The following is an 18270-nucleotide window of genomic DNA, read 5'->3' on the forward strand; positions in this document are numbered from 1 at the left end:
GTTAGTAGTAGTAGTAGTAGTAAAGTAATAGAGTAGAAGTAATAGTTAGTAAGTAGTAGTAGTAGTAGTTAGTAGTAGTAGTAGTAAAGTAATAGCAGTAGATAGTAGTATAGTAGTAGTAGTAGTAGTAGTATGTAGTGGTAGTAAGTTTGTAGTGTAGTAGTAGTAGTAGTAGTAGTAGTAAATAGTAGTAGTAGTAGTAGTAAAGTAAGTAGTAGTAGTAGTAGTAGTAAGTAGTATGTAGTAGTAGTAGTAGTGTAGTAGTAGTAGTATGATATAGTAGTAGTAGTAGTAGTATATGTAGTAAGTATAGTATAGTAGTGTAGTAGTATAGTAATAGTAGTAGTAAGTATAGTAGTAGTAGTAGTAGTAGTAGTAGTAGTAGTAGTAGTATAGTAGTAGTAGTAGTAGTAGTAGTAGTATACAGTATAATAGTAGTAGTAGAGTAGTAGTATAGTAGTAGTATAGTAGTAGTAGTAGTAGTTAGTAGTAGTAGTAGTAGTATAGTAGTAGTAGTAGTAGTAGTAGTAGTAGTAGTAGTAGTAGTAGGTAGTAAGTAGTAGTAGTAGTAGTAGTAGTAGTAGTAGTAGTATAGTAGTAGTAGTAGTAGTAGTAGTAGTAGTAGTAAGTAGTAGTAGTAGTAGTAGTAGTAGTAGTAGTAGTAGTAGTAGTAGTAGTAGTAGTATAGTAGTATAGTAGTAGTAGTAGTAGTAGTAGTAGTATAGTAGTAGTAGTAGTAGTAAGTAATAGTAGTAGTAGTAGTAGTAGTAGTAGTAGTAGTAGTAGTAAGTAGTAGTAGTAGTAGTAGTAGTAGTAGTAGTAGTAAGTAGTAGTAGTAGTAATAGTAGTAGTAGATAGTAGTAGTATAGTAGTATAGTAGTAGTAGTAGTAGTAGTAGTAGTATAGTATAGTAGTATAGTATGTAGTAGTAGTTATTATAGCAGTTAGTAGTAAAATAGTAGTAGTAGTAGTAAGTAGTAGTAGTAGTAGTAGTAGTAGTAGTAGTATAGTAGTAGTAGTAGTAGTTTGTAGTATGTAGTAGTAGTAGTAGTAGTAGTAGTATGTAGTAGAGTATAGTAGTAGTATAGTAGTAGTAGTAGTAGTAGTAGTAGTAGTAGTAGTTGTAGTAGTAGTAGATAGTAGTAGTAGTATAGTAGTAAGTAGATAGTAATATAGAGTAGTAGTAGTATATAGTAGTTTGTAGTAGTAGTAAATAAGTAGTATGTAGTAGTAGTAGTAGTAGTAGTAGTAATAATAGTAGTAGTAGTAGTAATAGTAGTAGTAGTAGTAGTAGTAGTAGTAATTATAGCAGTTGTAGTAAAAATTGTAGAGGTAGTGATAAGTTGTAGAAGTAGGAGTGGTAGTAGACAAGAGGTGGTGAAGGAAAAGAAACAGAACAGGACCAGAATGTACAAAAAAAAGCTGTAAGTTTTGCTACATAATTTTTAAATTAAAATAAACACCAAAAATAATAATTTAAAAACTAAAAAAGAAACAACCTACTACTACGGTCTTGTCCCAAATACGTCCACGTACTAAATAAGTTAATGGAGTGAAATCACATCATACAATCAAGTTGCTGCACCACATGCCGTCACGGTGAATATCGATTCAGCTCTTAACAACAGCCCAGTGGCGACCACTAAGATTTCACACTTTTTTTAAAACGGTTATTCCCACACTAACGTCAGGCACGTTCGACTGACATTATTTGCTCTATGTAACTCATATATCACCTTTAGTATTGATCCTGGTCGTCACTCGTTCGTCACATTCATAATTAAAAAACTGAAAGGAAGCGTTTATAATAATAATAATAATTACCAACTCCACATGTTATCACACACGTTAAAACACACACACTCACACGCGCACACAAACACACACAAATACTTACACCATACCCCCCCCCCCCACACACACACTCACACGCACAAACATACACATACACACCACAAATACTTACACCATACCCCCCTCCCACACACACACATGCATACATATAAATATTACATGCTTACACATGCGGGCTCGCCTTATTAAAAAGCGGGGATGCGGGACGGACACACACACACACACACAAGCATGCATACACATAAATATTACATGCATACACATAAATACGTGCGGGGTCGCCTTATTAAAAAGCGCGAAGGGGGGGGGGGGGGGGGGGGGGGGGGGGGGTGCGGGACGGACGGACGGACACACACACACACACAAACAATCAATACCCTGATTTCACTTGCACGTTTTCATCCACGTCATAAATGTCGTTAAAGCTATGATGATTAAAGACAAGGAGACAAAATGCAGAAAAGATCAAGGGAGTAGATGTGACTCATAAATAAGGGGGGGGGGGGGGGGGGGGGGGGACACAAAACAAACGACGTTTCGGTCTTTGGCCTTTTTCAAGTAAGCATATTCACTAATCAATCGCATCCTTTTTCTCTCTCATATTTTTAAAAAATGTCTATATTGTGTGTGTGTGTGTGTGTGTGTGTGTGTGTATATATATAACTGTAACAGAACGAGATGAGAAGAAATAAATAATCCGCTCCAAAAACTGTCGAGCACTCAACGTGGTTCCAGCTAACTCCCCTTAACCACGCACACACACACACACACACACACACATACATATACATATGTATATATATATATATATATATATATATATATATATATATATATATATATATATATATATATATATATATATATATATATATATATATACAGTCACGTCTCCCCAATCCGAACACCCAGCATTTTGTCCGGATTAGAATATCCGAATAGTGGAATCAGTTCCCAAAAGTGTACAGATAATGAGAAAAATGTACCGGCCCATCTGTCAAACCCCAATCAAATGCAAAAATGCCATAGATATTCATCGTTACTTAATATTGTTACGTAATATATTCAGTGGCGTGGCATGCTGACAGTATAAAGTGGTGCCAGAATCAGAAGAAGAAAATGACTTGCACATGCTATATTTATTGTAAATACAAAAGAAAGAAAAAAAAATTAATGAAAAGACTTACTTAAATACGTGTAAAGTAAATTTACATGGTGATGTTTCTATCCCAGTAAATAAGTTTTATAATTTGTTTGTAGAATTCACAAACGGCAACTATATCAGCTTTGTGACAAACCATCAAAGAATTCAACCTCTTCTTTTTCATTTCGCAATAATATTTTCACTCATACATTTAGTTATTCATAACACCGGAGGTGTTTTAAAACTGGTAGAGGAACCTTTTTAAAATCGACGTAATGAGCACTTCAAAATCAGAATGAAATATAGCGCACATATTTTGTTGTCCTACCAAATACAATACCAGCTTTTCAATTCAAAGTAGAGAAACATCCTCAAAACTGCCATCATAACGGGCCAAATGAGTCCCACGTCTTCACACAAGTTCAACTTTAATATAATATTGATTGGAGTTTGAACGCAGAGGGAAATGGCTTTAGGGACACAAGCAGACATTAAAAAAATTAACACTTGACACCAATGATTTTGATATTTCATAATACAATCTTCATAGGCCATGACATTGTACCGTAAAGCATCTGAAAGTTGAAATTAATAACTGTAAATTTTATTAAATAGCGCAAATAATCGAATGCTTAATCTGCGTGGTTGTTTATTTTTCAAATTGGAAAAATTATTTTTGTTGGTCGATGACATATTTACAGGTCTGATAATAGAACTCAATTATGGGCTTATTTTAACCGAGTTGTAATGGACAATATTTTGTGTTGGTTTGAGAGTCATTACAACAATAAAACCAGGTTATCAGACCTGCAACTACGTACGGGTCCGTCGTGAGTGTATGGAATAGACATGCAAATCATCAGTGCCATACAACAGAACACTCTCAAGTAGAATCTCTAAGCTTGGATATGAATTATGAAACGGACTATAGTCTAAAGGCCAATACCTAGTACCCATGGTAGACAGCAATTTGGTTATATGCAGACAAGTTTTGTGGAGGGAAATGATTCCTTTTGAAACTCACTTTTCAGTTTATCCCGATTCTAAAAATGGATATAATTTATGGACTGGATAATGGTTTCGTAATGTGCTACCAAAAGGTGGGTGCAGTTATGAAGTCAACTTGATTTATTGAACCAATTATTGTGAAAAGTATCTCAAATAAACCACAATAAATGGAAAACAATGGAATATAATTTAACAAAACACAATGTCAATCGGACAAAGGGTAACTTCAAAACTTATAAAGCGTAAGAAAGTAAACAGCCCATGACGTAACTACAGTACTTAAGTGACTTAAGTAGGCCATGAAACGGCCCCATTCCTCTTCGGAAACCAAACAAGACACCATATACAAGGAATCTCTCTCTCTCTCTCTCTCTCTCTCTCTCTCTCTCTCTCTCTCTCTCTCTCTCTCTCTCTCTCTCTCTCTCTCTCTGCGCGCGCGGGTGTGTGTGTGTGTGTGTGTCTGATGAACGCGCGCGCGCACATACACAAAGTCACACACGCTTATACATGCGAAGATCATAATATAGCATCACTATCAAGACATGTATTGCTTAAGTCGTTCACATTCCTTCATGTCAATATTTGCACCAATAATAATAATAATAATAATAATAATAATAATAATAATAATAATAATAATAATAATAATAAATAATAGTAGTAGTAGTAGTAGTAGTAGTAGTAGTAGTAGTAGTAGTAGTCGTCGTCGTCGTCGTCGTCGTCGTCGTCGTCGTAGTAGTAGTAGTAGTAGTAAGTAGTAGTAGTAGTAGTAGTAGTAGTAGTAGTAGTAGTAGTAGTAGCAGCAGTAGCAGCAGTAGTAGTAGTAGTAGTAGTAGTAGTAGTAGTAGTAGTAGTAGTAGTAGTAGTATATGGTAATACAACAATGATAAAAAAAAATAGGAAAAAAATTAATTTACTATATATTCAATAATCAAGACAAAGAGAAAGAGAAACAAATGAACTTGTTAATAATCGTGATTTTGATAGTAATTAAGACGGTCGAAGTTACTATATTACTATGACGTAAATGGACCATTAGCTATTATTCCCCAGTCCCCCAGTGTTGGAGCGAAAATTTCTCCGCACCCGAGGCGGATTTTTCCCGTATTTGACGACGGTTATAATTCGACCCTTTTTCTTAGGTAATCAATGTGGCAACAAAGAAACTATTGAACTTTTCCTTGAGAGAAGTGTGGATCTTAAACTACAGCAAATGATTAGCCTTAAGACCCGAGAAAATACTGCACTGGGCGTTCTTTTCACAAACTGCCCTAACCTAGTAGAAAACAGCCCTTAAACCAGGTCCCGCAGTCACAAGTTAATGCTCATCTCAACTCATTTTCTCCCAGCACCATCCGAATATGGAATTCTCTGTCTGAAAATATCTTAAAAATTAATGGCCAAATTGAATTTGACAGAGAAATCAATAAAATCAAAACAAAAGCCTAGGCATGCCCTTTGTCCTCACCACACTCACAGTTGTGATTATCTTCGATTCACAGAATTACGACTTAATGACAAGACAAAACACCATTGCGCAAAGTAAACACAAGGAGGCCTTCCGAAAGCTCCTCCTGCTAAGGGAAACAACCCAATTATTCCCTCAACTAACCCGAAGAATAAATAAAACCTAGTACCTACCCGATAAGAATTATAAAGAACAGAATACTGAATATAATACAAATGTAATGTGCTGATTGAAGGCTCGAAGATCAATATTGAAATGAAATGGAATTTTTGATTTCATTAAAGTAGACCATTTTATTTTACAAAGGGCAGCAAACCGAAACGTTCCAACATAAATTCATTCTCTATTGAAGCTTCCTTGCCATTTTACTAATGTTATTAAACAATATTAAATGTAATAATATGATAATAATCAAGAATAATAATAAATGATAATAATATGATTAATAAAAAAATATATATTAATAAAAAAAAACATAATACAACATAAAAATATAATAATAATAATAATAATAATACATATATTATAATATATAATATAATAAAATAATAATAAAAGAAGAAGAAGAAAAAAAAAAAAAAAAGAAAAAAAAAAAGAAAAAGATAAAGATAATAAAAGATAATAAGAAAAGAAGAAAATAAGAAGAAGAAAATGAAGAAGAAAAAAAAAAAAAGAAAATAAATGAAGAAGAAGAAGAAGAAGAATGATAATAAGAGAAGAGTAAGAATAATAATAAAAATCAACACATTCAAAATATTTTTTTAAATGTTGAAAAGTTAAAAAATGTATTTATTTAAAAGTTATTTATAAAAAATGAAGAAGGGGGAATGCAAACCAAATCGTAATCTTTCACCTTTTTTGTAGTAATGAATATCTCTCAGTGCCGCTCGTAAATCCGGTGATTAACATACAGGTAGCCTAGTGTGTTATGAAACAATATTTTAAAATATATGGTAACTACTATTTTAAGATAATAGGCAAAGGCAGCGTCCTTGATTTTTATTGATAGTTAATAAAAGCTATCTTTTGAACCAGTTGTTTTTCCAATGAGCAAAAAATAATTATTAAGGTTTAGTGCAATCTAAGTTAAGCCATCATGTCAAATTACAATGAAATTTAACCAACAGTTTCAAAGATACGAGCCAAAGAGTGTGATCATGAATTTTGAAATGAATCATCAGTAGATTTAAGCTAAAAATTGCGTAACCGGGAAAAAATTGGGACCAAGCTAAATTGAACATTTTTGGTTGCACACTTGATGCTAATTTCATACTTTCTTTAGTACTCCCTCTAAAACTTTGAGATAGTCTGTTCTTTTGGGGTTTTTTTTTTTTTTTTTTTTTTTGCCATTCATTATATACATTCTCAATCTTAAAAAATGTTATGCATGTGGATGCACATTTGATTGGTACAACATATCAAAGTACCAAAAGTGCCTTGGAGCTGCTGTAAAAATTAAAAACGTCTGAACCAACCTATTATAATTTTCACATATTTCCATTTGAGCTAAATATAGCATGGACAACCCGGGCTTTCTATTGTATTAACAAAATTTCTACAGTTCTCAGCTTTGATATAATCAAAATTTTGTTCACCTATGACCGATAAGATTTATGCAAGGGTTTTTGAAAATACCCCAACCTCCTAAAATGCTGGAATCAGGCAAAATAAATATTTTAGTTTAATAGTTAATAATGTTATTATTTTTAGAATTATCTTGTGCATGTTAAACTTTTAGGAAATTATAATGGGTATATCAAATTTAGGTCATTGTATGACCAAGAAAAGATTAAAATACCATTATCTTCCCATATTCTAGGCGTTTTGATCTTCAAAATCATTTAATTTCATTCTAAGTGGAACAAGACATATTTAAAGTAAATAATCTTAGCTTTATAAAATAGTGTTAGAGTATTCAAATTAATCAGCACAAATACATCTAGTACCATAAGTTTTCAGTCAAGTGTCTCTGAAGTTATCCCTACTCCTTTGGTTAATTAAATTGTCCGAGAAACGTTTGAAATCAAATTTATTTGCTCATTTGCGCTGACACATAAAAACATTCTTGTTTTGAATGAGAAAAGAAAATCAGAACTTTTACCAATCAAAATCCTCCGTCCTATCTGGAGTCTTTTGATAAGCGGGGTTTTTTAAAAAATCAAGACGGCAACAAGGTCACAGAGCTGGATGTCAAGAGATCTTTTCCATATTTGCTCTGTCGAATCGAGAAGTTGACCCACTACTATACAATGCATATCAAACCAACCGACTGCAATGTATAATCATTATCAAATGCAGAGTGCACTTTGAGAACTGAATAAAAAAGATACGCTTATGTGTTACACATTGAAGAAAATACGAACTAAAGAAATAAAAAAATTCCTATGACCTATCTTAAGTTAAAAACTGAACTGTGCATTCAGTATGTCTGGTGTGCACCTAATGGCATAGGTGATGCATATATATTTTATTTATACCACACTCTCCCATAAGAACTGACAGACAATACTAGTTGTTGAGAAAGGGCATGCCATATTTAATGGACTGGAAGCTTCAATTCAATCAACAGAGTCAGGTCATGTGGACATTTTGGATTTTCCCTTTGTCAACAAAACGCAATGAATGAAACACTAAAGACGAATGCGAGATCTCTTTCGGTGTTTCATTCATCGTGTTTTGTTGACAAAGGTAAAACCCAAAACATTCAAATTATATATCTTCCTCAATAAAATTGAAGTTTCAATTTCATTTTATTTCACTATATTATTTATAAATAACAATGTGAAATTGAATGAAAGCTTCAATTTAATATACGAAAACAGATAATATGGACATTTCGGGTTTCCCTTTTATCAACAAAACAGGACGAATGAAACACTACAGATGCATCAAGATAATCTGGTAGTGATAGTAGTAGTGTTGTTAAGATGAATAAACAAAAACATTGATGGGGCATGACTAGAGTGTGTAGTTGGTGAGAGAAAATTAGAAATTGTTAATTAGTAAGAGAGATTGAAGATAACGGAATGTTTTGTAATCGAAAGCTTGAGGAAGCAAAATGTTTTATTTATATCAAAGTTGTTCTTTATTGTTGAAAGATCGAGTTTATTGTAATTATTCCTAATCTACAACGACGACCACACCTACTATTTTCCTGTCTTCCACATACAAAATAAAACAATTTATAATCACACTTCCACAAAACTAGACCCAACAACATATTATCCGAATCAGAGATGAAAATAACTACCAAAACAAGTAAGCAAAGATGGTGGAAAACTATCTAGCTCATATATGAATTTTAAGATAGAATGATATTGGTGTGGATAGACAGCTCAGTGGGGAAGACCACCTTTCATTTTGTTCCTTTTTGCTGCACTGGTTCGAATCCTCTCCTTCCCTCTTTTTTTTCTTTTTACTTCCCAAATGATATTCATTGTTTACCCTTTCGTTCTCAGCAGGAATTTTTTTTTTTAACTGAATTTTTTATTTCTCCAATTATCGTTCAATTTTAATTCATTATATATTTTGCTCTAATTGTTCTGTTCTGTTTTTTTTTTCAAATATTTATTATTATTATTATTATTATTATTATTATTATTATTATCAATCATTATTATTATTATAATCATATTATTATACTATTATTATTATTATTATTATTTATTATTTAATTATTATTATTATTATAATCTCATTATTATTATTATTATTATTATTATTATATTATTATATTATCATATTATGTCATAAAATATTATTTTATTATTATTATTATTATTATTATTATATTATTATTATTATATCATAATGTATGATATATTATTATTATTTATTATTATTATATTATTATTATCATCATAATCGTCATGACCAGAATTATTATTCTTATTATCATTATTTCTATAACTATTATTACATATTATTATTATTATTATTATTATTATTATTATTATTATTATTATTATTATTATTTCTATAACTATTATTACATATGATTATTAATATTATTAACAACAACAAAAAAAAACAACCCCTCTTTCTCTTTTTATTGTATTATTTTTGAGCAAATCTATTCTTTTCTCCTTTTTTATTTGGCTAGTTCCGTTTCTGAGCATCAATTTCTAAAAATTGTTTTTATTTTTTGTCTTTTGTTTGTTTGTTTTTTTTCTATCTGACCATTTGATCGCCCTCTGAATTTTCTTGTTTGTTTGTTTTTTAATTATTTATTCTTTTAATATATACTTTTTTAGACCAAAGTGGGGATGAATATTACAATTTGCAATATTCTATTGAAAGGAACAAAAAAAAAAAAAAGAGAGAGAGAGAGAGAGAGAGAGAGAGAGAGAGAGAGAGAGAGAGAGAGAGAGAGAGAGAGAGAGAGAGAGAGAGAGAGAGAGAGAGAGAGAGAGAGAGAGAGAGAGAGAGAGAGAGAAGAGAGAGGAGAGAGAGAGAGAGAGAGAGAGAGAGAGAGAGAGAGAGAGAGAGAGAGAGAGAGAGAGAGAGAGAGAGAGAGGAGAGAAAAGAGAGAGAGAGGAGAGAGAGAGAGAGGGGAGAGAGAGAGAGAGAGAGAGAGAGAGAGAGAGAGAGAGAGAGAGAGAGAGAGAGAGAGAGAGAAGAGGAGAGAGAGAGAGAGAGGAGAGAGAGAGAGAGAGAGAGAGAGAGAGAGAGAGAGAGAGAGAGAGAGAGAGAGAGAGAGAGAGAGAGGAGAGAGAGAGAGAGAGAGAGAGAGAGAGAGAGAGAGAGAGAGAGAGAGGAGAGAGAGAGAGAGAGAGAGAGAGAGAGAGAGAGAGAGAGAGAGAGAGAGAGAGAGAGAAGAAGGGAGAGGAGAGAGAGGAAGAGAGAAGAGAGAGAAAGAAGAGAAGAGAGAGGAAGAGAGAGAGAGAGAGAGAGAGAGAGAGAGAGAGAGAGAGAGGGAGAGAGAGAGAGGAGAGAGAGAGAAGAGGAGAGAGAGAGAAGAGAGAAAGAAAATAAAATTTAAAAGAAAAAAAAACGGGGATGGGAGTGGATGAGACATTTATCCTTTGCAATGTTCTGTAGAAAGATGACAAAATAAAAAAAGTGGTGGAAACAGGATTCGAAAACACAGTGTTGATTCCGACAAGCCTTCTAAGGCAGACAACTTACCCATTCGGCCATGACATCCACATGAATGTCGATGCATATTGTGTATATATAGCAACCTACCATCCATCGACTGATTTATTGTTGGGTAATTTTATTCTTATACTTTTATTGATATTATATAACTTTACTTATTTCTACGTGCAATACGAAACTTTCCATATTCTGGAATGTGGATAAATGTTTAAAAGAGTGGAATTTCAAAAAAGTGTCTGTGTATAAGTATAAAAGTATAATTATCGTCCGTCGTTATTGCCAGACAGTGTCAGACAATAACCATTTTTCTTTATTGGCAGACATGGCTGGCAATAATCACAGCGCCTGCACAATCACAAACAAAACAGTCATTCTTCCACAGTGCCAGTACCATTCACGCATGGAACAGCAATCCTGAAAATGTCAGAGCAACCAATAACCCGACAATATTCTATAGATATCTCGACCAGTTTTTAAAAAACCAATAGATAGATATTACGTCAATGCCACCCCACCATACTTAGATAGTTGCGTCAATCTTCATCATTACGACTATTATGAAATAAGATGAATATAGAAGTAGAATCTGCAACAATTATTATTATTTTGGATTAGTAGAGAGGCACTCCTTCTAAGAGTCAGTGCCTTCTAAAGGCCACTACACCTTGAGCATGCCTTCACATTAAAGACAAATGTTTTTGAAAAAAAACCTTCTCTGTTTCGAAAACTAGCATCTTTCAACTTTCTAAGAGACATTTTGATTTTTCAGAACTTAAGTTAATTATAAAATACCGGCCTAATCTGACCCGTTGAGTTGACTCAATACGAAATTTTTTGTTCACACGGTTTATTTAAAGGAAGTACCGACAATTAGCATTCCCAGACTTCCTGTGTTGTTTTTACGTTGTCACATGACCATTATGAGAAAATTGTCATCTGCTACAAACAATTAGAACTGTCAAAAGAGGATATTTTCATTGGAACAGGAAAAAAAGTGTTATTTCTTGTACATTTTTAGAGAGGGCTGGCTCCATATCAAACACCACCACCACCGTCTTCACAACCATAAGGGATGGAGGGAGGGGACATGGAGAAAGATGGAAAGAGAGATGGGTCGCCTTATGATGTAGTGCATGTCGGATGGTTGCAGGTGTCTTTAATCCCTTAAAAGTAAAAGCGAAGCTGATTTTTTTTTTTCATATAATAATGTAGTTTCCTTTTATATTTATTATCATTGTTAATGGAGAATACAGCATTTCCACCAAGAGAGCAGTCAGGGTTATCGCAACTCGGACTTCAATTATCTATAATCATTTTGCCATTACTTGTCTTTTGATGAAAACAGCAAGACCTACTGTTGGGTCAACGATCGAATTTCACCTCTAAAAGGTTACATTGCTACTGGGTTTGCTACCCCCCCCCCCCCCCCCAACCCCTTTTCTTCTTTTTTCAACTTAGTACTGTTGATTGCTATTTACTTTTTATTATTAGTAAGTGAGGTAGGAGTGTCACAGGATGCAGAACAGTGACAGTCTTGTGCAATTAACCGTTTGCCAGTGACACTGATTTTTTTTGGTTTTCAAATAATAGTTTCCATTTATGTTATTTTCTAAGGCAGAAAAAACTGTTTCCACCATTAGAGCAATAAGAATATTGCGATTTGGGCTTCGATAGAAAGCGCTTTGAGCATGTTTAGTGGATATTGTGCAATATAAAATAGTAAGATTGAAATTCGCTTTTGAAAGATTAAGTTGTTAGGGACTTTTTCTTTCTTCAAGAATGGCTATGCTGTTTTTTTTTCTGACTGGCAAGCACTCGCTGTACTTACCCGCATGGCTGGCACACACAAAAGGATACATCTAGGTCACAAATCAAGACATCTCGGTTTCATTTGTGCTAAGATAGCAAAACAAACCCATCGTCTTGGACACAGGCGTTTATTGCTTTCAGTTTAGTTCGCCAGGTAAATCTAGCCAGTCTAGTGATGATGAGTCATAGCTTTACACTGAGAGAGGGAGACAATTTTTTCGCCGTTTTGATCGATTATTTCTGAATTTCAAACTAATGTAGTATTGCCGTTATTATGTGTAGCAAAAATATTTTTATACTACCAAACAGTTTATTAACAGAGTTTTCATTGATTATATAATCATAATTATGATGGTGTTAAAAAGCAAGAGGGATAACCCATGAAATTGATACATAAATTTAAGTGAATTAAAATTTTTAAGAGAATATTTTAACATGTTCAACACTTAAGATTTTAAAATTAAAGTAATGGAAATAATGTTGAATATCTGTAGAATGTAGACATATAAATTTTATACCAGTAGATTGAGGCGTTTTTGAGATATCAGTTCACCTGTACGTAAAAGTAAGGATTTTGAGTCAGGTAAAATTGAAATCCAATCACAGCATTGTCTTAATAGACATTTTTCAATAAACCAGCAACATAGTCAAATGTGATTCACTTATATTTATCCCAGAATCAACGAATTATAATAATTCCATTAAAATTGTTATATAAGGACATTCATTTAAAGACAATCAAAACTACTAAGAAAATCTTAAAGAGTTCTTATAATTTTCATAACCTTATTTTTGAGATATCCATGCCCATTACTTTTTTTCATGTACTTGACTTGCACCTCTTTTAATTTGTGTGCCATATAGACTGCATATAGCACATCACTGGTGAAAGATTAGGATCATATTCACCTCATTAAGTATTGTTTCTTGTTCAGAGTTTTCTCATTGAACCAAAGGTATCAATACCTGCATCGCATTTCTTTAAATTATGTATCAGTGAGATACATTTCTCGCAAATCGAAATATTTAAATATGTCAGAATTTCACATTTATATTTATAGCAATTGTTGATAACGTCTAGAGTGTTTTAATCCTCTCAGCACGGCTCTGTACTCTTTCACAACAAATTCGACATATTTCATTTGTACTGGTGTGATGACCGTCTTCAGTGTGACTCTCCATAACCTGAACAGAACTTAAATAAGTAAATTTAAGAAATATCTAAAATTTCCGCTTAAATTCAATGAAATCAAATTAAATAAATGTCTCTTATCATCACTAGACTATCTAGTTTTATTATTGGGTTTCTAAGATATCATGAAATATTCTCCTCTTTGTTGGTAACAAAAATAATTATTGAGATTCCTTTCCACACCCTCTATTCTTAAATCCCTGAATCTACATAATAAAGTATATATCATATGAAAGATAATTTTATCTTCTTTTCTCTGATCCCTCACACTTGATGGTAAAAAGTGTTGGTTTGATATTTTGAATTATTAAATTTTTCGTAAACTTATAATTTTAATATTTATTTCATAAAAACTCTGATTATTCAAAAGAGCAAAACACAAACTTATCATTTAATGATGTAAATAAAAATAATTGCGTCTTGTAGAGGAAAAATTGGCCTTTCCATCCATATATGTTTGAAAATTATGAACAAGATGCTGCGTCCACAACGGGCAGAGAAAATTGAGTATTTTGATGAAATTTCTACTACTCTCTGCCTGAGAGAAATTCAAAGCGATGAGATTTACCTGCAGACATAATTTATTGCCAGTGCACCCCGTCTTGACAGGTGTTATCACTGTGGTTGACGGTGGATTGTTTACATTACTTGACGGTAGCCAGTGAGGGAAGAAGTAACTAAACTGAAAGTTTGGGCCCTATTTAAACGGCTGTGTGGAGTTCGAAAGACCTTTCCAGAAAAGACTCAGTATTTGCAAGACCCTTAGCCCTTAGAAACCAATTCCTGATACAGTTCTAGTGCACGGTAACTTATGACCTTGATTACTTTCATTCCCACCCCCACAATCCCATATTATGTGTGTTATAGGCAAAAGTAGCTGGGCTGCCACATGCGTGACTAAATTGGCCAAATAGAGAATCCATAGTTTGGATATTAGACACCCATTACCATTTGATACCTTGGTTTATTATCCTAGCCTAGTGACCAAAAAAAATCCTACATACATGTATTTGCAAACTAAGCAGAAAGTTTTTGTTTTACATGAGATGGAAAGATGAAGGGATATACACACATACACACACTCAAGCGTGCGCGATCAAGACAGCGAGGTCCATCCATTGCTTGTACTGTAACTGTAAAGGTAAATGCCAGTGTAAAGTAGATCCTGAGGCTAGGTGCCGGGTTACCATGTACATGGGCACTCCCACAAAAATAGAAAAGAGAAGGAAGGAAAGAGAGGCATCAAAATTAAGGGGGGGGGGGGGGGGGGGAAGAGTGAGAGAGATACACACACACACACACAGAGAGAGAGAGAGAGAGAGAGAGAGAGAGAGAGATAGAGAGAGAGAGAGAGAGATACAGAGAGAGAGAGTGAGTGAGAGAGTCTCGCATCCCCTACAGCCTACGGAACACATTTTGCGCACTAATTTTTCCTGCACTTGTCAGTATCATGCAAAATCATTTCATGCACCAGATTGCATATCTAGGGACAATTCTTCGGCAATCTTTTTCTAAAGAAACTTTTTTTTACCAGTCTAAAAGACGACAGTCACATTGAATGATGTTTAATTTGAGATAAGATTAGATTTCGCAAGGAATGAATGAATGAATGAAACTTACGAAATTATTTCAAACAAAACTTTTGAAATTCATCAAGGATTGTCTAGTACCGAATATTTTTTTTATAGAAAACAAACGCATATTCAAATCTAAACTGCTTTTGACGGTAGGAGTTAAGTGTTTTTCTATCTAAACGTATGAGTATGGTGGACAACTTATGAATGAATGAATGTCGGTTCCACCGGCCCACACCTGTCTAGAACTGAGATTGGATAGGTGCGGCCCATCCTGCAATAATCATTCCAGTTGGCAAATGATTAAAGTGTAAATTACCTCAAAGAGAAATGAAGCTCATCAATTTAATCCTGGTAAAAACTGCTCACGATGAAAGTTTAAAGCAAAATGTAATGCAAACAACACAAGAATCTACTTGATAATCCCTCTCAACTGTCAACAAATACGTTTACAATTTACGACATCAGTTTCATTTCCGTATGTTGTTGTGTATGTATTAAAATTCAAACCAAAACTATGTAAAACAAATACTAAAAATGATACTAAAAAGTGAAAATAAGTAATTTTGTGATGCAGTTATTTATTATGATATATCTGTAATTTTAATATTTTAACTAATTATTCTAAAATCAAACAAAATAGACAGTGTTGCTATGAAATCCTTAAAGTTAAATGTTTCGTTTCATTCAATCTTGCTACAATTTTAATCCTAGAAGCTATATTGCACACCGGTTGTTGATCTTGGAAATTGGAAGTTTCAGATCAGCTTTGTCACGGTTGAAACAGAGAGTAAAGTTGTTTATCATGTCTCGTGGAAGTAGTGCTGGTTTTGACCGGTTCATAACAATATTTTCTCCAGAAGGAAGGCTCTATCAAGTTGGTATGCACACTAATCGGTTTGAGGTTTTATATTCATGCGAATTCCAAATTAGATTTCGCTCGGGACTCGGGTCTCAGCCTCAACTCAGTTCAATTCAGAGTCAAAGGAAATTTGGTCAAAATTCGAAATCGTTAAAATTAAAAGTAAAAGTATATTGTAAGTGGACACATAGAGACAGAGGATCTCATCTTAAAGGGAATTTCTGTGTGACATTTGAAAGGAGGCTTTAATCAGTATTGGGCCCATGATGAATCGCTTTACCGAATTTACCGCAAGCAAGGGTCTTGCGGACAGACGTTCAGATTCAGAGTTTAGCAGACATTAATTCCAGTTGAAGTTCTGGTTCCAGGTGCCAATCCAGAAAGGTCGTCCTCCTGGTGTCTCAAAATATTTCTGCACTGCAGTTTCCTTTCGGGTTTGATTATTGTACTTCATAGGCCCAGGCATGTCTTGATTTTGTACTTCTAGGAGTTGCGGGATGTAGTGTTAGTGTTAACGTTTCTTGGTGGGTTGTTGATGTTGGCCCAGTGCCCAACATCCTGGAGGGCCAGGATTATTGCTCAGAGTGACATTCACTCCTTCCCAGATAAGTAGCCTTCCTCAGCTCATGAGCCTTGTCCACCCACGGTTTTACATTAGAGTATCCTTCTAGACAAGTTGCCTTCCTCAGCTCTTGAGCCTTGTCTGCCCATGGTTTTACATACATTACAGAGTATCCTGCTCCTCTAGACAGGTTGCCTTTTCCACAGCTCTGGAGTCCACCCATGCTGGTGAAAGTTGCCCCTCCATAAGTACAAGCTAAAGGCATATATTAGTCCTTTCAGTTGGAAGCTCTCCCAGATGACCGCAGTCAAAATGTGACCTTATTACCAAAATGAATTTATAAAAAATCTGTTTAAAAATAGGCCTAGTTTAAAGAAAGAAACCCCATAAAAATCTACATTTTCTTAAAGAATATATTCTATGCATTATTAGCATGGTTAGAAGTATATTTGATGATATTGAAGAGCTCACATGAGTTGCTATTTCAAAAGAATTTTAAAAGGTAAAAAACGAATACCTAGACTAGGTACTTTGGTAAAAATTCAAATTGGATTGAGCTCAATGAAACCTACAGTAGAATTACTTTAAACCGAAATTTTGGGGACCTTCAAAGACATTTTGGTTTAAAGTAAGTTCCCGTGTTGCAATGTTTTCCAAGGGTAGTAACTATTTAAGGAATCCTTAAATGGAGTTGATTAATAAATGCCGTCTTCGTAATCATTAATTTAAAAAAAAAAAATTTTGCGTGTTTTAAAAATATTTTTGGGGGTTTTCGTTTTCAATTCAAAATTGTTGAAAGAGTTGAGTTCGGGATGCCGTGTAATTTACATATATCTGTCTTGATCAACTTTTTTTTCATCGACTTCACATAGTATTTTGATTTTAAACTCAAACGTGTAAGCACAGTGCTTTCTTTTAGACAACTTTTAGTAAAATGCAAAGCTAAAATAAGATCGAAAGTTCTTGTGCGATAATTGATAATGAATGATGCGCAACTACTCAGAGGTGAAGTGAAATGGAAATGAAAAGGCGTGTCAATGCTAAACTGTCTACTACACATCCCTCTTTTGTACCCCCCCCCCCCCCCCCCCCCCCCCCCCCCCCCCCCCCCCCCCCCCCCCCCCCCCCCCCCCCCCCCCCCCCCCCCCCCCCCCACACAATTTTAAAACCCAAAGGGGAAAATTAAAATGGCATTTCAAGGGTTTGGGTTGTTTTTCCCCCCCCCCCCCCCCTCCTTTTTTGTGTGTTGAAAATCCAGCTTTTCCCAAACTAGGACTTCTTTAATAATAGAGGTCACGGGTTCCAAAGCATCAATACACGACGAGAACATTGCTTGCGGGTTTTACCCCCAACTCCCCTCTTTTCCTCATTTTTCGCCTGTCAGTCACCCGCTGTTTTTTCCTTTTTTCCCGTCTGTGCGTTGTGGTGTTGGCCAAACCCGTGTATGATTGAAGTGTTTGCCCCCACCCCCCCCATCACCCCCATCTTATACTTACGTTGTTTAATATCGCCCGGGGATTATTACGTGTGGGCCCCCTTTTTGAATTTTTGAAGAAAAAAATTTAGAGGGAAAAAGGGAAGGTGCTTCAAATTGGTTTTCCGGGGTTTAAAGAAAGGGCCTGCTTAGAAGTATTTCTTTCATCGTAAGAATTAGAAAAAAGATAATGAAGAAAATGTACAATTTATAAATTTTTCGG

The 18270-nt window shown here is 34.3% G+C and overlaps 1 protein-coding gene across 3 annotated transcripts in view; it reads right to left on the reverse strand.

The window, feature by feature from the left end:
• LOC144971024 (adenosine 3'-phospho 5'-phosphosulfate transporter 1-like) overlaps positions 1–18270 on the reverse strand; it is a 38021-nt gene that overhangs the window by 11119 nt on the left and 8632 nt on the right. Inside the window, exon 1 of one of the 3 annotated variants that reach the window (XM_078911331.1) lies at positions 15469–15914. The exons of 1 other annotated variant lie outside the window; for it this stretch is intronic. The gene's annotated coding sequence lies outside the window, so the exon portion shown is untranslated. Of the gene's footprint in view, positions 1–1503; positions 1728–15468; positions 15915–18270 lie in introns of those variants that run through there. One more of the 3 variants, XM_078911348.1, reaches the window with a different exon arrangement.

This window comes from Berghia stephanieae, chromosome 1 (genome assembly GCF_034508935.2).
Source record: "Berghia stephanieae isolate SIO BIC M18660-M18661 chromosome 1, UCSD_Bste_1.3, whole genome shotgun sequence".
Classification (NCBI taxonomy): Eukaryota; Metazoa; Mollusca; class Gastropoda; order Nudibranchia; family Aeolidiidae; genus Berghia; species Berghia stephanieae.